The sequence below is a fragment of the Cebus imitator genome, unplaced genomic scaffold, assembly GCF_001604975.1.
Source record: "Cebus imitator isolate Cc_AM_T3 unplaced genomic scaffold, Cebus_imitator-1.0 Scaffold697, whole genome shotgun sequence".
NCBI classification, from domain to species: domain Eukaryota; kingdom Metazoa; phylum Chordata; class Mammalia; order Primates; family Cebidae; genus Cebus; species Cebus imitator.
Window position 1 is genome coordinate 47,246 of NW_016108012.1, and position 25,031 is coordinate 72,276.

Here is a 25,031-nt window from a genome sequence, read left to right on the forward strand (position 1 = left end):
GTTGGAGAGCTGGAGTCTCACTCTGTCCCCCAGCTGGAGCGCAGTGGCGCAATCTCAGCTGGTTGCAACCTCCGCCTCCCAGGTTCAAGCGATTCTCCTGCCTCAGCCTCACAAGTAGCTAGGATCATAGGCGCCAGCCACTACGCCCAGCTAATTTTTTGTGTTTTTAGTAGTTACAGCATTTCACCATGTTGACCAGCCTGGTCTAGAACTTGTGACCTCATGATTCGCCTGCCTCGGCCTCGAAAAGTGTTGGGATTACAGACATGAGCCGCAGCGCTGGCCTATCATTTTTCTGAAAAGCCCTCCTTTCTCCACAGCATTGTGGAGAAAATCCTAAGTCATCTGTTAGCACTGGTGACAATCTGTTGCTGGACTCTATTTCACTCTAATTGTCTATCCAAGTGCAAATGCCATACTCTCTTAATTTATGTAATGTCTTCAAATTTTGTACTTTTTAGAATACCTTGGCTAATTGTAACTCTGTGTTTCATTAGTCAAAATTTGACTGCCATTTTTACAAAAATATAAACAAAATAAAATACCTGCTATGATTTTTACAGGAATTGCATTAAACAGTTAAGTCAATTTGCAGAAAATTGAAATCTATTGAATACTGAGTCTTCCCATCTAAAAACTTGGTATATTGGTGTATATTTTTTAGGTCTCTTTAATGCTTCTCACAATAATTTATTGACATGCATGTTTAGAAGTTTTACAAATTTTGTCATTTCTTACATATTTGATTTATTATGCTTTTTAAATGTGAGTTTTTAGTTTTATTTCTAATTGATGGTACATATAAATACCTCTGCTTTTTTAATACTGTTCATCTGTACAAAGACGTTACTTGTGTTGCTTTTAATAATTTATGTGTATTTATTTTTGGCTTTTTAATGTATAAACATATAAACCATAAATAAGAGTTTTATTTCTTTATTTATTCTTATACTTTCTACCTTCCTTTTGATTCCTTCGTTCTTCTCCTTGTTCTTCCTCTTCTATAGCTCTCTTTTTTTCTTTCTCTGTATCTCTCTCCTGGTCTCTTCCTTCTTTTTCATTTTTTTTTCTTTGTTTGTTTTTTGACATATTGTACTAGTAGTAACCTTCAAAATGTTAATGAATAAAGTGGTAATAGAGAGCATTCTTATCTTATTCCCAATCCCCTGATGAAAACTTTTAATACTATAGCATTAAATATAACGCTTATTGTAGATATTATTTTATACATACCTTTAATCAGATAAGAAACCTTTCTTCTAATTACAATTTTCTAAGATAATTTAATTATGGTCCTTAATCATTTCCAATGTTTTTCCCTCATCTTTTGAGGTCATCATAGAATTTTCCTTTTTATTTTGTTAATACAATGAATTACTTTAATTTTATAATATTAAAGCAACCTTGCTTTCTGGAATAAATTCAAGTTTGTTGTAATATTGTTTTAAAAGTATATACATTTGAATTTTGTGCATAGTTTTACAAACATTGCATTATATTTATAAAATATATTGACTTGTAATTTTCCTTTCTTATAATCAACAGGTCAGCTTTTAGTATTGAGCTTTCTTTATCCTTAAAAAGAATTACAGGACTTTTACTTAAGTTTTTTAGATGAGTTTGTATGGATGATATTTTTCTTAAATTGCTTTGAGAATAACTGTTTCATTGTTTGGTTCTTATATTTATTAGATATTGTGGGAAATTTTTAGTTCCAGTTTCAATTTGTTGTATAGATGCAGGGCTATTCAGGTTTTCTATTTCTGTTTTGGAAATTAGGTTTTCTAGTTAATTTTTTCTGAATGTTTTCATTTATTGACACAAAGCTGTTTATAGTATTTTTATATTTCATAATAAAATCTGTAAAATAAATCTACATGTTTGTTCCTAATGTTAGTAATTAGTACCTTCTTTCACATATAATTTCAATTGCTTATTTTTGATATATAGGATATCAGTTGACTTTTGTATGTTGGACTTGTATCTTGTAAAATTTCAATGCTCACATATTAATTTCAGGATTTTTTTGTTGATTCTATAGAATGCCTTTTCACAGGCAATCATGTTATCTATGGATAAATACAGTTTTATGTTTTTCCTTTCAACTTACATGTATTTCATTTTCTTGTCTTATTGCACTAGCTATGACTTTCACTACAATTTTGAATAGAAGTGGCAATAAAGGACATCTTGTCTTGTTCCTGATCTCAGGATAAAGGCATTCGGCTTCTTACCAGTAAGTATGACGTTAGTTTTTCTGTAGCTATTCTCTATAAAGTTGAGCAAGTTCCCTCTATTTCCAGTTTCCTGAGGGTTTTTATCCTGACTGCGTGATAGATTTTGTCAAATGCTTTCTCTGCAGCAATTAGCAAGATCATATAGTATTTCTTCTTAAACCTGTTGATGTGGTGGGTTGTACTGATTGTTCTTAAATGTTGAACAAGCTTTGCATACCTTGAGTAAATCCCACTTAGCTGTTCCTATGGTTTGAATGTTTGTCTCTTCTGAAACTCATGTTGATATTTAATTGCCAATGTAATGGTATTGGGTGATAGAGTCTTTAAAATGTTATTAGGCAACAGATCCACTCTCACAGGACTTTTAGTGCCTTAAATAAAAAGTCTTCAGGAGTGAGCTCTCTCTCACATGCTCTCATCTTTTGGCATGTAATAATGCAGCAAGAAGGCCCTTACCAAAAGCCAGCAGCTTGTTATTAAACTTTCTAGACTGTGTGCCAACAAATATCTGTTTATTATAAATTATAGAGCATTTTGTATTCTATTGTAGCAGCACAAAATAAACTGAAACAGCTACGGTATATTTTTCTTTTTATACATTGCTGGATTTAATTTGCTTTGTTGAAGATTTTAGCACCTAAGTTCATGACAGATATTGATCTATAGTTTTCCTTTCTTGTAATGTCTTTATCTTGTTTTGGAAATATGATAATGTTGACCTCATAGCATAATTTAGAAAATGTTAGTGCTTTTTCTATTTTATTGAAAATACTGTAACAAATTGGCATTATTTCTTTCTTAAATGTTTACTAAAATTTACCAGTGAATCTATCTGGAACTGGTGTTTCCATTTTTTGAAAGGTTATTATTTATTCAATTTTTTTAAGTAGATACAGAAATATTTACATTGTTTTCCTTTGTGTGAGTTTTGATAGTTTGTGTCTTTCACGGGCATAGCATTGTTTATAGTATTCCTTTGTCATCCTATTATTGTCCATGCGATGAGTAAGGATGCCTTCTCCTTTTTTTCTAATAAATTAAATGTTCTTTCATTTTCTCTTGCTTCATATGGCTAGAATTTTATAATTTTATTAACATTTTTAAAGAATCAGCTGTTAAATGTATTGAATTTATTGTTTCTAATTTTAAATTTTAATCATTTCTGTTTTAATTTTTATTGGTTTCTTTTTTTCTGCTTGCCTTAGGCTAAATTTCTATTCTTTTTGTAACATCTTATAATGGAAGCCTATATTATTGATTTTAGATAGTTTTTCTTTTCTGATATATGTATTTAGTGGTATAACTAAATATTTTCCTCTAAGTAATTTCACTGCATCCCACAAATTGTGATTTGTATTTTTAATGTCACTTAGTTCAAAAAGTATTTTATTCATTTTGAGACTTCTTTGACTCATGGGTTATTTAGAAGTGTGATTGCTTAATCTTCAGATATTTGAGAACCTACTTGTTATTCATTTATATTTTAATTTCATTGTCATCTGTGGACATACTTTGTATGATTCATATATTTTATGGCCAAGAATGTGGTCTATCTTAGTGAATGTTCCATGTGAGTTTGAAGAGAATGTGTGTTCCGCTTTTGTTCGAGGAAGTGTTCTATAAATATCAATTAGTTAAAACTGATTGATAGTGCTGTTCAGAAAAACTATATCCTTATTGATTTTTCTGCCTGCTGAATGTATCAACTCCTGAAAAAGAGCTTTTGAAGTCTCCAGCTATAATAGTGGACTTGTTCATTTCTTTTTACAGTTTTAACAGTTTTTATCTTGTATTTTGATGCTCTATTGTTAGGTGTATACACATTAAATATTGTTATGTCTTCATAGAGTATTGACCTTTCTATCAATATTTACTGCTCCTGTTTATCCGAGATAATTTTCCCTATTTTAAAATCTGCTTTTATCTGAAATTAATATAGCTACTCCAACTTTCTTTTAGTGTTAGCATGATAAATAATTCCTCTTCCCTTTACTTTTAATTTATTTGAATGCTTATATTTAAAATCTATTTCTTGTAACAATATTGCTGTCATGACTTTCACTTGTTCATGATATAATTATACTAACAGTGTTTCTATTATTTACTTTTTAAATGTTTTAAAAAAATTGTTTATTTTTTATTTGACATATTGTAATTGTATATATTTACAGGATACAATTTGATTTTTTTGTATACTGTCTATCTATGTTGTATAATGATTTAATCAGGGGAATTAGTGTAACCATCCTCTCATGCATTTTTTGTGATGAGAACATTTAAAAGCCTCTTTTCTAAGTATTTTGTAATATAGAACATTTTAATGTTAACCATAGTCATCCTATTTTACAATAGAGCAACCCAATTCGTTTTTCCTATTTAATTAAAACTTTGTACTAATTGATCAACTTCTTACTATTCTATTATTCCTCCTCCTCTTCCCAGTCTCTAGTAACCACTGTTCTACTCTCTGCTTTTATATCAACTTTTTAAAAAAGATTCCAATGTGAGTGGGATTATATAGTATCTGTCATTTTATCTTTGGCTTATTTCATTCAATATGATATCCTCCAGGTTCATCCCTGTTGTCATAAATGACAGAATTTTACTATACACACACACACACATTCATTACATTGTGTGTGTATGTGTGTGTGTGTGTGTGTGTGTGTGTGTGTATCACAATTCCCGTATCATTTCATCTGTTTCTAAATATTTGGGTTGATTCCATATGTTGGCTGTTGTAAACACTGCTTCAATAAACATGAGAGTGCAGATATCTTTTTGACATACTGATTTTCTTTCCTTTAGATATATATGCAGTAGTGGCATCCCTGAATCATATGGTAATTCTATGTTTAATTTATTGAGAAACCTACATACTGTTTTCCATTATGGCTGTACTAGTTTCCAATCCCACCAGCAGTGTGTAAGTGTCCCATTTTTCCCACATTTTAGCGAGTACTTGATTTCTTTTTTGGGTAATAACCATTCCAACTGGTGTAAAGTAGTATCTCACTGTGGTTTTGCTTTGCATTTCCCTGCTGATAAGTGATACTGAGCATTTTTTTTGTAAACCTGTTGGCTATTTGCATGTCTTCTTTTGAAAAACATCTATTAAAGTTGGTTGCCCATTTTTTAAATTGGGTTATTTTTTCTTTTTCTATTGAGTTATTTAAGTCTCATAACATTCTTATATATTAACCTCTTGTCAGACATAAAGTTTTTGTCTATTTTCTTTCATTCTGTAGGTTGTTTCTTTACTGTGTTCATGTTTTCATTGCTGTACAAAAGCTTTTGAGTTTGATTTGATTCCATTTGCCTATTTTTATTTTTGTTGCCTGTGACTTTGCAGCCTTATTAAAAAAAAAACACAACTCTTTCCCATCCCAATTTCATAAAGCTTCTCCTCTGTTTTCTTCTAGTTGTTTCATAGTTTTGAGTTTTACATTTAAGTCTAATTCATATTGAGTTAATGTTGTATATGTTGAGAGGTGGTAATCTAGTCATAGTCTTCTGCATGTAGATATTCAATTTTCCCAGCACCATTTATTGAAGAGACTATCTTTCCCCAATGTATGTTATTGGTACGTTTGTTGAAAATTAGTTGGCTGTGGGTGTGTTAATTTATTTCTGGGCAGGCTATTTGGTTCCATTAGTCTAGCCTATGTGTCTGTTTTTATGACAGTACCATGCTTTTTTTGTTTACTATAGCTTTGTAGTGTATTTTGAAGTCAGGTAGTATAATGCACTCAGCTTTGTTCTTTTTGCTTAGGACTGTTTTGGTTTTCAGGGACTTTGTGATTCCATATGAATTTTACAAGAATGATTTGAACACTCCTTTGTAATTTGGATGCCTTCTTTTTGTTTCTATTGTCTAGTTGCTCTGGCTAAGACTTATAGTATTATGCTGAATAGCAGTAGTCAAAGTGGGCATCCTTGCCCTGCTCAGCTGAATATCCACATCCTCATTTCAGATGCTGTTTCAGTGGAAGGAATTACTCAGCAGGGGATACTTGGCATAGAGACAAGGTTCTCCTCAGTTAACTGGCAGTACCAGTGTGTGTGGGCTTACTTGTGAGGATAAGGCTGACCTTCTTCCTATCAGTACATAAGTCCAGTTCATTAAAATCCCTCTACAGTTATCCTACCTGCCAAAAGATTCCAGGTCAATTATATAGAGCATTATTGTAACAGAAATGAAGTATGCTGGCTCCAGGTTCTATTTCCATGGACTCAGACTTAAGGAGAATCCTGTTCTCAGTATGTTGCCAAGGACTTACTGTTGCTGTTGTTTCTCACATTGGCTGTGTTCCTCCATAATCCCTGGACCAGAATATGCAAAGTCTGGAGTTAGACAACCATTTGACTTATTTTTTTTTTTTCGAGATGAAGTCTTACTCTGTCACCTAAGCTGGAGTGCTGTGGCATGATCTTGGCTTACTGCAACCTCTGCCTCCCTGGGCTCAAATGATCCTCTCACCCCAGTGCCCTGAGTAGCTGGGACCACAGGCGCACCACCAAGCCCAACTAATTGTTTTTGTATTTTTGGTAAAGACAGGGTTTCACCATTTGCTCATGCTCGTCTCAAACTTCTGAGCTCAAGGGATCCACTCACCTCAGCCTTCCGAAGTGCTGGTGTTATAGGCATGAGCCAATGTGCCCAGGCAATCTGACTTCTTAAAAACTGTAGACCTTTACTTCAGTGATTTGTTGTAGTCTTGTATGCCTCTCTGTAAAATTTTATAAATGAAATGTCTTATTTTTGTAGAAAATTTTTATTAAGTGTTCTGCGACTAATTCATGTATGTAGCTATCCAGATGTTCTAAGCAATGTAGAATGAGCATTCTCATCACTGGACTGGACTGAGTAAAATGCATGAGAAGAACTAACTAAATATTAGAAATTTTAGCTTATCATACACAGAAAAATATCCTTCTGATTATAGAGGAAAACTTTTTCAGCTCTTCCTCATTCAGTATTATATTAACTGTTGCATATGGTCTTTATTTTGTTGAGGTACTTAATACATGCTTTCTATACCTAACCTGTTGAGAAATTTTTACATGAAGGGATGTTGAATTTTGTCAAATGTTTTTTCTTTTGTAATTATTATATGCTCTTTGTATTTTTTTCTGTTAATGTGGTGGATTACACTTATTGACTTGCATCCCTGTGATGAATCCCACTCCATCATAGTAAATGATCTTTTTAATGGGAATTTTTGTACCTTTGTTCATCAGGAGTATTAGTCTGTGGTATTCCTTTTCTGTTGTATCCTACCTCAATTTTGGAAGAAGGGTAATGTTGAGCTTATAAATTGAGTTTTGAAGTATTCTCTCTCTCCTTTCTGTCTTTTGGAATAGTTTGGGAAGAACTGGTATTAGTTCTTTAAAAGTTTGATATAATTTGGCAGTGAAGCCATCATGTCCTAGGGTTTTCTTTAATGGAGACTTTTTATTACTCATTCTGTTTCCTCACTCATTATTGATCTGTTCAGACATTCTACTTTATAATTTAATCTCAGTAGCTTGTATGTGTACAGGATTTTATCCATTTCTTACATGTTATTAAATTTGTTGACATATTGTCATTCGTAATAATTTCATGATTCTTTGTTTTTCTGTGGTATCAGTTGTAATGTCTTCTTTTTAATTCTTTTATTTGAGTCTTCTCTCTTTTTTCTAAGTTAATCTAACTAAAGGTTTGTCCATTTTGTTTATCTTTTTAAAACACCTACTCTTATTTCATTCATCTTTTAAGTCTCTATTTCATTTATTTGTGCTCTGAGTTTTATTCTTTCCCTCCTTCTTCGAATTTGGGGTTTTGTTTGCTCTCGTTTTTCTAATTCCATGAGGTGCATCATTAGGTTGTTTATTAGAAGTCTTTATTGTTTTCTGATGTTGGTGTTTTTTGCTATAAACTTCTATATTATGACTGCTTTTGCTGTGTCCCATAGGTTTTGGTATGATGTGCCTCCATTCTTCTTTGTCTCAAGAAAAATTTTAATTTTCCTTTTAACAATCTTATTGAGCCATTGATTGTGTAGACACATGTTGTTTAATTACCATGTATTTGTAAAGTTTCTGAGGTTTTTTTTTTTTTTTTTTTTTTTTTTTTTTTTTTTTTTTTTTTTTTTTTTAGTTTTATAGCATTTTGCTCAGAAAAGATACTTGATATAATTCCTATTGCCTTACATTTGTTAAGACTTGTTTTATGGCCTAACATGTGATTTTTTTTTTCCTTTCTCTATGGAAATTTAAGATTATATGTTATATCATTTTCCTTCTCCTAGAGAACATATTTTAACACCTTGTAGTGCAAGTCTACTAAGATGGATTCCCTCAGTTTTTGTTTATCTGAGAAAGTTATTTCTTTTTCACTTTGGGAAGATAATTTTACTGGATACAGAAGTTTAGGTTGGTGACTTTTTTTTAACACTTCAAATATTTAACCTTACTTTCTTCTTGCTTGCATGATTTCTTATGAGATTTTGCTATAGTTCTTATGCTTGTTCCTTTATAGGAAAGGTTTTCTTACCCTTTTAGCTTCTTACCAGATTTTCTCTTTTGTGAAACTTATTTACCTAGAGATATTAACGTTTATATAATTATTACTAAAACTCCTGAATATCATGACAATTTTTTCTCATGTACCTTGCATCAACTTCGTTTTTACCCCATCTTATAAATATTCAAAGAAACACTGAGATAGTAAGTAATTTGCCAGTCTCATTTCAGATCCAGCGCTCTTTATTTCAATGTTATTTTATATTGGCTCATGCCAGTGGCATCATATTTCCACAGAAATGTTCTAGTAATGGCAGATGTTGAGTGATCAATCTCATCATTTAATGATGAGTTTCATCAAATCAAGTTCTTGCCTTTCACTATATTGACTTCTTATTTCCTGGGTTCCATCTATGAGTTCCCCTTGGGTCCTCCTCCTTGCAGCAAGTAAGATATCAATGCCAAGCAGTATGTACTTACCATCAACAATGTCTTACTTATTACATAGGTTGCATGTCTAAAAACAAAAAGAATATTAATTTCCCCTTTTCATATATAGCAAAATTCTGATTATACCTTCTACTCTCTATTAACAGATGTAATATTGCTTCAATTACAAGAACAGTTAATTTCCCATTTAAAGAATATCCAGGTATAATTTACCTGATAACAAGAAGAGGCACAAAAGAACTTACACAATAGGAATATTATTTGCTAAGTATACCTACCATTAATGGCCCAATAACCTTACTGTCTGATTAGTGAATGAAAAAAATGCCATATAACTTCAAAAAGTTTTCCAAAGAGATTCATCAATAATGTGTAACTTTCATTTGTCTTAAATTTTCCCATGGTTAATGTCAAATTCATAGTTGTAACATTTGTTTTTACATACCTTTTGACAGGGAGGCCACATGAGTTCGTCCTCCATGCTGGAATCTTGAGTTCTGATCTAGAATAATACATGTGCTCCCTTCCCAGAGGTTTCCAGGCTTCAGAGAGCTTCTTCATTTATCTGTGGAAATGATGTCTTTCTTCTTATAAAAGACAGGCATTTGTTCTTTTCTATTTAATAACTTCATCTGATTATCATGGTAACACTTGTTATGTATCTTGTTTAATAGTTACTCCATTGAAGTCCACACTAATGCTAGAAATTTGGACTCTTAATTAGTGCTGTCTCACAGACAAATTTAGAAAGGAGCAAAGAAGCTTGTAATGTGCTCCTTCTCCCCACCCCTCACACGCCAATATTGCATATAATTTTTTCATTTAGCTAAATTAGATAGAGTTTTGATTTTCTTTAATGATGCATGTATTAGCAATGTAACAAAACATTTTACAGCTATTTTTGAGAGCTCAAAATATATGAACAAAAAGAGAAAAATAAGACTAACAAAAAAACTTTACCACCTACATCCCCACTGCTTCATTTGGTATATTTTAAGTCTGAGTGCTTTTTTCTAATTCTAATGCAGAGGATAAAAAAGGAGTTAGAGCTCAGAATTCTAAAATGTGAAATATTTCTTTAAATGTTTAATAGGATATCAGGTTTTCAGTATCATAATATATTCATCAAAGACAAATGATAAACACAACTAACTGTGTAGATTAGTTCATTGAAAGAAATCACAGACTTTAAATTCTCACATATGGAAGAAAACTTTATAGGGGTAGAATGGAGAGGGAAATCATTTATAAAAAATATTACAGATTAACTATTTATACTTAATAATCAGTCTTTAAAAATGACCAACCAATTCCTTCTTTATATAAAACACATATCAGATCAACAGGAGTGTTTATTTCCCCTCCTTTGAATCTGGGCTGGCAACTGAATGTAGCAGAAAGGAGGCCTTAAGAGACCTTTAGCTTCTACTTCTTTCCCTTGAAAAGTTAACTCTTTGGTTACTCCCTCTCAGAAACCAGCCACATGGAGAGGTCATGTGGAGGAAAACTTAGGAGACCTGCTTACTAGCATTTCTCAACCAACAGCTTACATCAGTTGCCAGTTATGAGAGGCAGCCATCTTGGATGTTGTAGACCACCCATGGTCTCAGATAACTATAGCCCTAGCTGACATCACAGGAAGCAGAAAAACCATCAAGCTGAGCCCAAACAACTCAGAGATGGCAAGGAAATATTAAAATACCATTTTGGGATTAGGTTGTTATGCAGAAACAGATAACTAAACTATATATGTAGGAAATAGTTGATCCATATGTGAAACTGATAGACCAAAGTCCAGTATAAAAATAAACTGTTAGACTGAGGAGGAAAAAGGAAATTTAAGATAAATAACTGACTAAAATATTTTTGCTAGTTAAAATATTAGACATCTTTTACTTTATATATTTGAGTGAAGAGGAAAACATTTTACAAGGTGATTTATTTATTTATTTGAGACAGAGTCCTGATCTGTTGCCTAGGCTGAAGTGCAGTGGAATGATCTCAGCTCACTGCAAACTCTACCTCCTGGGTTCAAGCAATTCTCCTACCTCAGCCTCCTGAATAGCTGGGATTACAGGCGCGCGCCACCAGGCCCAGCTAATTTTTGTGTTTTTAGTAGAGATGGGGTTTCACCATGTTGGCCAGGCTGGTCTTGAACTCCTGCCCTCAAGTAATCTGCCTGCCTTGGCTTCCTGAAGTGCTGCAATTACAGGTATGACCCACCACGCTTGGCCACAAGATAATTTTTTATATAAAATTTTATACTTTTATGGGAAGAGAAAGTATGGCCTTTATCAGATATACCTGTGTAATTTGTTCTAATTCTCTTGGCGTGAGATTCAAAGCAAACTGGAAAATGTTTTTTTTTCCTAAGAGCCCAAGAGTTTGACCATAATACAAAAAAAAAATACATATTTTTAAAAATCCATAAATATATATTCTGAAACCAAAGCTTTACCAAACCTCTTAAAATTTCAAATGAAGTAATTCTCAATGCCTTTAAATCATTTCCAGTAATTGACCACCAACTATGTGTTAAGCATTTTGTCTGAAGATACGAAGACTACACAGCCTCTGCTCTGGAGAGGCCATGAGACATGGAACAAGATTGAAATGTAAGGAGAAAGGAGTCAATAAGGAAGCAGCATTTTCTAAGTGCCCACTATATGCAAGAATGATTCTAAATTCCTTTGATTTTATTATCCTTTTAAAATTCACATATTGAAGAGTAGTTTTATTCCTATTTTTAGGTAAAAAGTTATAAACAGAGAGATTCTGTAACTAGTTTAAGACAAGCTGGTAAAATAAAATAGCTGATATTTAGAAATCTATTCTTTTTTAGCTCCCAATCTATAAACCCAATACAATGCATTGAATGTGTTGACATCAAAGTTTATGAGGACAAGGGCAAAGCTCTCCTGGAAGGAGGAAGCTCTGTATACATGAGATCCAATGAGAGGTTCCCCTCGTGACTGCATTCTCATTCTCTGTTGCTCTCAGCTGGTGTCCTTATTCTGCAGTGGGACTGAATGGGTAAGAGCTTTTAGGGTCAGACCAATTTGCGTTATAACTCTGGTAAATGTGGTAAATGCCTGACTTTGGACAACTTTTTTACTCTATAAGAGACTTTTCTTTTCTGTCTACAAAATAGGAATAATGACATGTACCTCACAGAGCTATTATAAGGATTACACAATGAGATACTGTGTTATATACTTAGTACAGTGCCTTGTGTAAATACCTTCTTAGCAATTTATTATGGGAGTTCATCAAATGAATTTTTTAATATTACTACTCTTAATTGTCATTGATTGATCTGGGTCAGTTGGTCTGAATGGGATTTTTCCCCAGGCATACAATTTTTGCAGATATCTCTTTATTTACTAAAATAAGAAGATTCTGGGAATAAATTTTGTGACCTGACCATTAATTATGACCCTTTCATTTTAGACCATATTGCCAGGAATGAAGTATTACATGTCCTTTGGAGACCCTAGTCCCACAGTTTATGACATGGCTCTGTGCTTTCAGAGAGAGGGAATCATTCAGGGATAGGATAAATCTCTTGCCTTATCTCATGGAGCAATTTCTCCTCGGCCTTCTCCTTTGGTAGTCAGCTTCTACCTGTAGCTCAGTGAAGCAAGCAGCGTGGACTCTATCTGCTGATATGAAAACCAATTTCTAAATGTGTATTCTTCATAACATTCAAATATAGAGAATATTTGATCAATAATGTATAGGAACACCTACTGGCTCATACTTTCAGTCAGTCCCTGAACCTGAACAGAAATAGTTAATTTTCAGAGACTGTAGGTTGAAAATGTGTGTGTGTGTGTGTGTGTGTGTGTGTGTGTGTGTGCGCGCGCGCGCTTACTTCTACTCCAATGTTGGCCTCATCTCAACCAAAGCTGGATCTTAAAAATCTAGGATATTTAAGGTCTGAGGGTCTGTCCTCAATTCTCCTCAGGCAACAGGACAAGGAGGGAGGTCAAAGCTCAGAATCCTGACTCCAGATAACAAGGGCAGCACAGGAAAAATAGGAGAGAAGGCATGAATTCATTATAGAATAACAGCCTGAGCAGGCACTTACCAAGTGAATTGGGAAGGAAATTTCTGAGAAGGCCTTAAGAATGTGGAGGAAAAGGAGCAGTTAATCTGAAATACAAAATTGAAAGGCATGACAGATGCATGATTCTAGTCTTCCAGATAAGATTCCTTCTGGAATTCAAAAGCATCTAAAAGAAGCAAGACAATTGGCTGCTGGGTTCGATATGTAAACACAGTGCTGGTTGACACAGTGAAGATGTTTATTACAAAAGTTAATGCAATGTCAGGGCGGAAGATCAATGTTTAACCCGATTTTGTTGCAATCTGTTGGCTTGCCTTGGAATACAGAATGGAAAATTAGCAAAGCACAGCAAGGAATATGCAAGGGACTTTTTTTAATAAGCAAACTGTCAAATCACGGACACTGACATTTGTGATAATAAAAACAAGTCAATATTTACTTGTATTTGTTGTTAATACATGCCTCTTACATTGTATATTCACATTTTTTTATTAATTTGAGTAATACATTATAATTTTTATTTGCTTCAATATCCAGATAGTCACAGATTATTAGAGATTCTCCATGTTCATTTAATCTACTATGTATAGATTAAATCCTAAAGAACAAAGTTGAAGTTCAACTTTGTTCTTTAGGATTTAATGAACAAAGCTTTCATTTCACAGGAAGGAAAAGACGAGCATGAGACCCCTAGGAAGAACGTTGTCTATGCTGTGAATCTGGTATTTTAATACTAACTGATGAGCCTGTGCTTGATATACTCAGCATTCTCACTACAAAAATATATTTAGCATTCTGTGATGTAAAATATTCTGCAAGCATCTAATACTCATTACACTGTAGAAAAAATAAAGATCATTCTTTATGGTATAGAAATAAAAAATAAATACTTGGGGCTGGACAGAGAAATGAGTTGAAAAAGCTTTTGATGCCTTCACATGACCTCTAGCTTCCTTATAATTTGGTAATATCTACAGAAATGATTGCAATCTTCTTCTACAATTATTATTAAAGGCAATTTTTTCTGTTTGTATTTAGGAAGTTATCACTTGAAAAACAAAAAGAAATTATCACTTGGAAAACAAACTAAAAAATGACTTTTTCCCATTGTATTACACTTCAGAAAAAGCAACACTCTGAAAAATAATGCTATATATTTTCTGGGAGTGAGGAAGCCTGTTAAAAGATGCTGGGGAGAGTGAAGCGTGAGTTTCTGTACAGCAGCAAAAGAGTGACCTCACAAAGGCTCTCACTGCTATGTGGCTGTGGAGCTCGCTCCTGTCAAAGGCATGATTAGTACAACCCCCCAGTGCAGCTGTCCATTGAGGGTGACCAATATAAAACGAAGGAGTCAGTGGTTAATTACTTTGTCAGCATTAAATATAACAATGGGCCGTGGTGGCAGCCCAATCCCGTGATGCATGCAGGCAGCCATCTGTACATCTTCCCCATCTACTTGGTACTTGTTGCTGCAGAATTGGTTTGGACAAGTGGCTTACAGTCACATAACAGACAAGAACTGTCTCCCCTTCTCTGGGAGGCTGTCTACATTAAGTGTTGCTGTTTCAGAGGAATAAACTTTGGGTAAAAATTGGGGACTCAGCAACAGCCCTGGCCCTAATGATAAATAAGGAGATTATTCATGCAAACTTGTTTTTATTCATTCACTAACATTTCTTGAGAGACTTCTGTTTGTCAGGAATATACCATAGGAGTACGAAAAGAGAACTGAGTCTGTTTATATAGCAGAAATTGATATACAAAAACATAACAACCCTAGTAATTTCCTGTGTATTTTATGGCCAGTGAACTGGATAGTTCTAACTTAAACAAGTCCACTGTTATAATCCACATGGATAATTAAAGTTGATGAGTTGACTGGTTCTTCCCTGTTATTTTTTTTCTTTTTGGTCTATTTATCCAACCCTTTTTGCCACTTTTTCTTTTTTGAACTCTTTGACTAATTTTTGAAGGTAGCTATTTAAAAATAAAAGGTAGCACAGAAAAGCTGTATCTAATACTTGTCTACTTAAAAACAATGGAAACTGTTACTTTATGTTATTAACACTTGATTTATTATTCCTTTAGCCAAAGATGGTGAATTGCTGGTTTGATAACCATATTTTAATTTTAGTTAGATTTTGTCAAACTCCAGAGGGATATCATTCCAGTCCTGTTCCTCAGTATTAATGAATACTTTAGAATCAGGTAGATCTTTCTTCTCCTCATGCCCAGGGGGGAATATTTATAATTTAGGATGAAAACAAAAGTGCTATCAAGACACATTACTCTACAGTTCTTCTATTCCTTCTTTCCTTTGTATTGTCCACCTTTTAATCAATTTCTCCATTTTTACCTTTTTTTCCCATTATTAACCCTATCTAGACTTGTTATCTCTAATTTCTATCCAGAAATATAAAGCACAAATATTTTAAATAAATGATCATTTAAATTTCTTGTTTTTAATTTTCAAAAGTAGATAAGATAAAAATTCTATATTTGTTTCTTGCTAAGGGGTTTTTAGTGAATCAGAGCTTTTTCTAAAATGAGCAACAAAGAGAACAAGAAGGAGGAAAAGAATAGAAATTCACCTTACTCTGTTCATTCCATTTTGCCTCAAATAGATCTTATGATGAGTTGGTGTTTTTAAATAGCGTATTACTCTGATGAGTGGAAGAGAACACACTGACATGTTATTTCAAACAAAATATAGATTTAGATGGAAAATGAGTTTTGATGTTATAGTCATTCTCTTGCTCTTTTAACATTCTCTTCTGAAAAGCAAAAAAACTAAAAGTAATGCTTTTCTTTCTTTCCTTCTCTCTCTGCTTTTCCCCTTATTCCCTTTTTTTCTTATGTTTTATTCTTTTATCTTATATCTCTAAGTGCTTAATATCTGCCAAGACTTGGCTGGGTGCTGGTGAAAGTGATGAACACAGTCTGTGCTCTTATTCTCTCTCTCCCCGTATTCTCTTCCTTTCTTTCTTCTTTTTTATTCTTTTATCTTATACCTTTAAGTGCTTAATATGTGCCATGACAATGCCAGGTTCTGGTGAAAGTGATGAACACAGCCTATGCCTACAAATAGCTTATGATATAGTTGAAAAAATGGACAAGTTGAAAAGCAGTTTTAAGTGTCTATAATCGTGAATTTATGAAAGCTCGTTATAAGAGGGATGTTCAGCTTAGTCTTGGGGAATCTGGTAAAGCTTCTCCCGGGTGAGTATCATCTAAGTAGATGTTTGAAGATTGGTTCAGCATTAGTTAGGTGAATAGGAATAGGGGTCATTTGGGGGGCATTGTAAACATCAAGAAGATGTCCACAAAGGAGAGAGAAAACATAGAATTGTTTTTTTAATTTATACTTTAAGTTCTGGGGTACATGTGCAGAACGTGCAGATTTGTTACATAGGTATACACGTGCCATGGTGGTTTGCTGCACCCATCAACCTGTCACCTATGTTAGGAATTTCTCCTAATGCTATCCCTCCCCTAGTCCCCCACCCCGCAACAGGCCCCACTGTGTGATGTTCCCCTCCCTGTGTGCAAGTGTTCTCATTGCTCAACTGCCACTTATGAGTGAGAACATGTGGTGTTTGGTTTTCTGTTCTTGAAAACACAGATTTTTTTTTAAACTTTATGTTCTGGGGTATATGTGCAGATCGGGCAGGTTTGTTACATAGATATGCACGTGCCATTACCATGGTGGTTTGCTGCATCCATTTCCCCCGTCATCTCTATTAGGTATTTCTCCTAATGTTATTCCTCCCCAATCCCCCCACCCCCTGCTATCGCCCCCAGCCCCCCTACCCCCTGACAAGCCCCAATATTTGATGTTCACCTCCCTGTGTCCATGTGTTCTCATTGTTCAACACCCACTTATGAGTGAGAGCATGCAGTGTTTGGTTTTTTGTTCTTGTGTCAGTTAGCTGAAAATGATGGTTTCCAGCTTTATCCATGTCCCTGCAAAGGACATAAACTCATTCTTTTTTATGTCTGCATAGTATTCCATGGTGTATATGTGCCACATTTTCTTTATCCAGTCTATCATTGATGGGCCTTTAGGTTGGTTCCAAGTCTTTGACATTGTAAAAAGTGCTACAATAAACATACATGTTCATGTGTCTTTATAATAGAATGGAAAACAGAATTTTTAAGATCACTTTTTCCTGCTACCTCATTCCTACCTGATTATGGAAAGCCCTGCAATGTGTGTTTGTGCAGTGTGTGTGCACGTGCACATGTGTGTGCCTGTGTGTTTCTGTCTGTCCAGAGGAATTATATTTGTCTAGAGAAGGATAAGATGGTCTGAACAGCTTGCTTAGAAATTTCTGGAGAGAAGAAAGGAGCATCTAAAATATAAAAAATAAAATAAAAACTGCTATTTACTGGGTATTTTATGATGTGACAGTCACTGCTAAATGATTATTGTAATCAGTTTTTAATTGATGGATATATTATTAGCAATACTATTATGCTTATAAATAAATAAGTTAAATGCTTTAAGGATTTAAGCAAGTTTTCCCAAGAGTCAATAGATTTAAGAGTTTGAGGCAGTTTCTGAAACCAGCAGTTTGATTTGATAATCCACTCTCTTAATAGTATCTTATACTACCTCATGAAAATGTCAAAAACTGAAGATCTAAAAGAACAAAAACAAAAACATAAACAAAATATACTTGGGCAGTGTGTTAACAGTAGTAACACTAATACTTCTTCAGTACCCGCTTTGTATAAGACACCATGCAGGGAACTTTGGCAAATATAAGAAACATAATTATTTCTTACATAATTATCTAATTATTCTATTTCTCCTGTAGTTTATCTCTTTAATATTTACAATTTAGATAAGGAAACAAGAAATGGGTACAAATTCATAATGCTGAGTAGCAATAATCAAATAACATTTGTATTGCATTTTGCAATTTCTGAAATCATCTTCACTTACATATATCATTTGTCTTACAAAAATATGTGAGTCAGCTTGTTATGGAAAAGGGCTATGTAAGAACCTCAAATATTAGTGGCTTGTAACTACTACTAACCTTTTTTCATCTAGTTTTTGGCCTGTAGTTTTGCTTTGATTTTTTAATCTTGTCTGTTTGCCTGACTTTGAATGGGTCGCATTTGACTCCAGGCTAGCGTTGAATGTGGTTTTAGTCCATATGTCTTTATTCTGAGGCACAGGATAAAGAAGCGGTGACTTCCTCAGGTTTGTCATCCTCAGAGTAACTTACAGAAGCACAAAAAGGGAAACTAAATCATGGGTGCACATTTAAAGCCTCTGATCATGTCATGTTTCTTAACCTCTTATGAACTAAACCAAGTCACATAGCTGAGGCCAACATCCATGAGAAGTGAAATTATATTTCATCCACAGTGGCAAGTACTGCAAAGTTACAAGGGAAAGAATATAAATGTATCATTTTACTATAGGAATAAAGAGAAATTAGAGTTATAATTCCCTTTATGAATAAAAACAAAAATTCCCAAGAATTTAAGAGGCCTTTGCATGATCACATAGTTTTTAAATAGAGGGGACAGGATTCAGCTCTTTGTCTTAGGATGTTGACTTTTGTATGATTTGCTGTGACACAACGGTGCTCTAAAAAAAAAAAAAAAAGGATCACTAAAACTAAAGGTCAGGAGTCGGAAAACTTTTTAGGAGAGATGAGATTTGATATAGATGTTGAAAATAGGTGGGTATTAAGTAGGTTAATTGTACATGCCAGTTTACTATGGGAAGTCTCTGAGTAATCATCCTTCCCCTCTCCTTTCTCCCTCTCAAAAAGAGTACTAGTTTGAAAGATAAATAGCATGGATACTTTAGACTTTAATAAGTGGATAAGAATAAGGAATGCGTTCCATCGAAGCCAAACATTAAATATGATTTCTGAAAAAAGACACAGTTACGCTTGGTAATATTCAAATGCAATGAAGAGATTAATTTGTTTGGGTATAGAAGCTACATGTTAGGAAGTAATAACAGCAATTTACTGGAGACATATATTGAGGCCAATTAGTGGATTTTATTGGTTGCCAGACAAGGAAGATGGGGCTTATTTTTATAGTCAGTAAGAAGCCATTTAAAATTTTAGAGCAGGGTAGTGACAGAATTACAGGAAGTGATTTAGAAAGATAAATGTAGGACAAATTGAATTCTTAAAAATGTATAGGTTAAAGGAGCAAATCATTAAACAAATTCAATAGTCTTGATATGATATGAGGGCATGGTAATCTAGACCCAAGTTAAAGACAATGAACTGTAAGGGATAGGCATGAAAGCTGTCACAAAGGAAGAGTATGAAACACTCAAATGGAAATGTACAGAAAGCAATTGGATATATAGGAGTGAAACTCAGGGAGAGGTCTATGTTAGAAGTATAAATTTGAGAGTCTGGTCTTGACATTTACTCTAACTTTAGACAACTTACTTAACCATTTTGAATTTCAGTGTTTTTTTCCTAATTAAAAAAAATGAAGAACAAAATAGTACATACTTCCATGTAACACAGAGAATATACCCTTCCAAAAAGTTAACTATGATTATTAATTTGTACATTAAGTATACAAATTTGCTTAATTGTATGTTATTGGCACTGGAGTATTTTCTTTTATAAATGCAATGTTAATTAGACATAGGTTTACCCGTAGGAGTTTATGATCTACTAGGAGAGATGTTCTTAGTCAAAATATACAAGGCACAGAGGCACAGAAAAACACTATTGAATTTTGGGGTGGGAATTATTTCCAGTTGCGGGAGGCATTTAGAAAAAGAAAGAAAATGAGCTGGAGCTTGCCAAATTACTAAAATTGAATATATAAAGATGATAAATATAAATATATTTACCAGAAGGATCCATGTAATAACAGAAACAACATAATAAGATGTAACTTCCAACGTTATATCCTAGAAAATAATAATCCAGTAGTTAAGTTTAGCTTAATTTATGGTTCTATAAAAAGAATTAGTTTGAAATAAGCTTGGGAGTGAGGTCATGGAGCTTTGGATGCTTTAAATATTAGGCTGAGGAATATAAAACAGCCACAATGGCAGATATCAGGAAAGAGGAAGGAATGAATGAAATTAGCAGAGCAGTTCTTCTTTTATAAATATTTTTACCATATTTTAAATTAATTGGTGCAAATAAAGGACTTCCATTAAGATGCTCTCATAATAACTCAAGAGAAAAGTAATGAGGACCTGAACTGGGACATAGGCAATGAGACTGTAGATAAGAAGGTGAATGAAGGAAATGTTAGAAATGTAGATTCAAAAGTACTAAGAAAGTGGTTGGATCAGAATGTGGGGAACATGGAGCAAGAGAAATAATACAATCATTGAGAGTGCTAAAGTTTCAAATTCAGGAAAAATGTTCACACCTTGGACAGAAACAGTGGTGACTGGATGTGCATGAAAAAGACAATGGTTTCCATTTTGGCTTCTCGGGCTTTAGGTATAAGTGGAATAGCCAAGTAGTTGTATTTAGCAGACAATTAGAAATATAGAGTAAAAACTTAGAAGTCAAATCTGAAGATATTAACCTAAGTATCAATTGCATAAAATTGAATTAATTAGACTCTTAAGGAAGAAAGTATAAAAAGAAGAAAAATAAATTTAAGAACAGAGGTGGAGAATAATAAATCTTGAAGGAGAAAAATGAGGTCAAGGAGACAGAAAAGAAATAGGAAAGTAGAAGGAAAAACCAAAAGAAGTAGTGCTGTGTACATGGAGAAGAAACATTAGCACTTTCTAAGAAAATGATTTGGAGGCTGCTGTGGGGACAGGAGAGTCCACCCATTTTGGTATTTGTAGAATAAACTGAACTTTACTTGAGAGTGGAATGATTAGGGAGTGATGCACAGCGTCAGAATGGAGTTGGCGCTGTAGAGGTAAGCATGTGAGTCTTGTTACCAGAAGGATCAGCTAAAGCTGGAGGAAACGGGGAGTTGAGGGGAGTTAAACTAATTAGAGCAGAACACTGAGGCCTTAACTTAAGGACAGAAGGAAGAATATGAATACATCTATCCTGTGGTGTTTTAGGGAAAATATGTTCATTCAGCAGCTTGGATGTAGTTAAGTAGTCGTATTTAGCAGATAATTAGAAATATGGAGGAGAAAACTGTCTATTGATATTCACTAGTTTTGTTTTGTTTTTGAGACAAGAACTTGGTCTATATCACCCAGGCTGGAGTGCAGTGGTGCAATCAAGGCTCATTGTAACCTTGAACTCTTGGGCTCAAGCGATCACCCTGCCTCAGTAACCAAGTAGCTGGGACTACAGGTGTGCACTATCATGTTCAGCTAATTTTAATGGCTTGTTGTTATTGTTGAGACTAGGTTTCACTATGTTGCCCAGGCTGTTCTCAAACTCCTGGGCTAAAATGCTGCTGCTGCTGTAGCCTCCCAAAGTGCTGAGATTATAGGAATGAACCACTGTGCCAGCTACAGTTCACCTGTCTCACCATGGCAGGAATTTAGTCTCAGAGATATTCCTGGATCAGTGGATCAATATATGTTATTTAAATGCTCCTGCTCTTCTCCACTTTATTTTTTCACCAATAAATGATTTCACACAACCTTTCTCTTCTCTTAAGAGGCCATTTTTTATTTCAGTATTCTAAATAACAGTTCTTCATAAATTTATGTTTTTGTTAAATTCACTCAAAGCTCAGGTCCTTTCCTTTAGACTGAACTAGCCCTGTTTTTTGTCAAGCCTGCCCTTATTGATGGTTCAACTTTCATTAGAGATGAGAGCTCAGAATCTGCATCAGTCCCACTGAACAGGTGTGAGAAAGACATAGATCTGCCTCAGGACAATGTAAAGTGAACAGCATATGCTCCATCCTGGGCACACTTGTACTTAGTTAATGCTAATTGGTTGCTCATTCAGTGTACCTTGCTATAATATATACTACTGGGAATTTTATGGCTTAGAAAAAAAATTTTTGTACTTCCAAGGGATCTTTGAAGGGATCTGAAATCCTCTGTAAGAATAGATACAATTCTATCAAGCTGTAAAAAAGGATTCTGGTTCTTTCACCAAAATATTTAATCTTATAGAAGATATTAGATGTTCTTAAGAGGAGAAAAACACAGAGTAGTGCCTTTACATCTTCTGGATTTTCCCAGAGGATAATATTGCTGAATTGTGTCAGTTTATTTTTTTCAGTTTTCTTCATTGTGTGCTGGCTAGAAGGTATTTTACTCCCAACTGCTCTGTTGGTACTGAGCAAGGTGTTAGGCCACTTGTAGCTTCTTCTAGGTGTGTTTCTGAGGAGCTGCTCTTATTAATTTCTACCCCATCCATTTCTACCTTTAACATGTCTTTTCCAAAACTAAAGCTTACCTTGTGTTATGGCATTCTAGAAAACTCTAAACGTTCACATTCTTGTGGAAGATGACATGATATCATGGACATTTCTATACATACAGAACTTCCGTTCTCCTCCCTTAATTCTTTATTATTATGGTGATCTATATTCTTAAGCTTCAATTCTGACTCTTTTACCTGTGCAGATCTTCTCATTCCCTGTAGGCTTTGATAAATTTAAGGCAGGAAAAAGTATTGTATAATAGAGGTCAGGAGTGATAAATCAGATCTGGGTTTTAGGTTTTTGAATTGGAGTATATTTTGGTCTTCAGAATCTTAGTTTTCTCATTCACAAGGTGAAAAGTTTCCATTAGATAATCTCTAAGGGTCAAAACTAGATCAAGACTTGGAGTTCCTAGTTGTCAAACAATTTGGCAGTCCTTTAAACTGATAATCTTCAAACAGTTGTTCACCATGTATTTAATACAGCCACGGTCAATAAGGTCAATTCTTCAAGGATCCCCCCACCCCACATTGATCCTCGGCCACACTGGCAGCAATGAGATCAGTTCATATTTTGCTAGTCATACAAAGACTCTTTTCCTTTTGTTAACTGGTATTAACTCTCTTTCATCTGAACTCCTACCATGTTTCAGCACCCTGTACAGATAAGTGCTTAAGAGTGCTCCTTACTCTATTTCTGATATGGCTCCTTTGATTCTCTATCATATTCATGATATAATGTTAATGTCCAATTTAACATTATACAGTATTAACATGGTTAATGTCTTATTTAACCAGCTATGCTGTTTCCTGTTTGTATTCTCCTGCCTGAAATGTTCTCACTGTCCCACTCCCCCAAATCCAAATGTTTCAACCTTGTTTCTTCTATGAACATCTTTCTCTTGACCTCAGAGCAGAATGAGGCATTTTCAGCTATACTCTCATAAGCTTCTTCATACTTCTTTGCAAAATTTATTTTATTGCAATAATTTATTTATATATATTTTTATTAATAAACTGCTAGTCTAAATAGTGAGTCTATTTGAAAAGTTAAAAACTTTGTATTTGGTTTTAGATCCCATGCCCTTATCCAAGTGCCTACATTACTCAGCTTTGTAAAAATGATGTCTACAGTGCATAATAAAAAAGTCCAAACTCAACAGTTTTAATAATAAGTAATTTTTATTCACACACCTGTGGATCAGCTGGGAGAGCACTGCTTCAGTCTGCAGGTGTGTGGATTGGCTGGGGCATCTCTGTACCATGTACCATATACTGAGGCCCACTGGATAATGGCATAGCAGCTATTCTTGTCATGACAATGACAAAAGGACAAGGACAATTCAAGCTCTTACTTGAGACACATACGCCATATCCCATCATTCAAAAAAAGATACATGGACATGTCTAAAGACAAGGGGCATAAAAGTACATTCATCTGGCCATGAAACCATGAAAAGAATGAGAATGTATATTATGCTACAGGGGAGTGAAGAATTAAGACCACTAATTCACGGATTCCATCACCATAGTACTCAACAACATGTTTGCTGTTGAATGTTGTTGAATGAGTACATATGCATGAGTAAATTCTAAAACTACAGGTGACTCAACATATATTGTCTAATAAGTGGGGAAAAATCAAGACCAAGTGCTCATCTGAGCTGCAAGTCATGCTACTTTGTGAAGCTGTTCATTGATTAATAAAATAGAAGCCAAATGGTACGACCTAGCCATGCCCAGTGACAAGAGTCTCTAGAAAATAGCAATGTCTGTTGTGATTCATTCCTTAATCCAGACTTAAGCTCATGCATAAAAGCAGCCTTTTTTATATCCTCACAGCAATTGTCTATAAGGAAGAAAAGGAAAGAAAAGATAATTCCTGTTAAATCCCTGACACTAAGGGTAGGAAGTGATTCCTTTCTAATTTCACTAGGCTCTTTAGTTTCCTGAGAAGCTTTTCTTTCCTCTCCCCTCAAATTCTCATTGGGATTAGTTAGCAAGAAGTGATTCTTCTTTTTATTAAAGAAAACCTGATACCTATCTTAAACCTATAATTATTTTCATGCTAAAATGGGAGAAAAGATATTGGGTCAGTAAGTAAACCATGAGTTGAGATAACCTCAGATAAAGAAGAACAAGTTAATCAATAAAAAAATGGCCATATAGGATTTTTATATTTTATATGTTCATAGACCATAAGAACCTCCCCCACAAAAATTCATTTCATGGATATGTGAGGCCTGCAGTGAAGTCCTATGTGAGCTTTTCAGAAAACCAGTGTTCCATGAGAACAAGAGCAGAGGAACAAATAGATGTGAGAATCCTGGAAGAGTTAATCAGGAGAGAGCAGGCTAGGAAATCAGCTACCAATCTAAATAGAAGGCAGAAGAGTGACGCTAGGGGAGAATACAAAGCTGCAGGAAGTGCTCCCCTACCATTCTGCCAAGT

General features: G+C 34.2%; 1 long non-coding RNA gene across 1 annotated transcript in view; it reads right to left on the reverse strand.

Annotated features, from left to right (window-relative positions):
* Window positions 1-25,031, reverse strand: part of LOC108296248 — a 123,907-nt gene that overhangs the window by 35,869 nt on the left and 63,007 nt on the right. The window contains exon 2 of the long non-coding RNA XR_005198354.1: window positions 13,285-13,349. This is a non-coding gene — a long non-coding RNA (uncharacterized LOC108296248). The remainder of the gene's footprint in view (window positions 1-13,284; window positions 13,350-25,031) is intronic.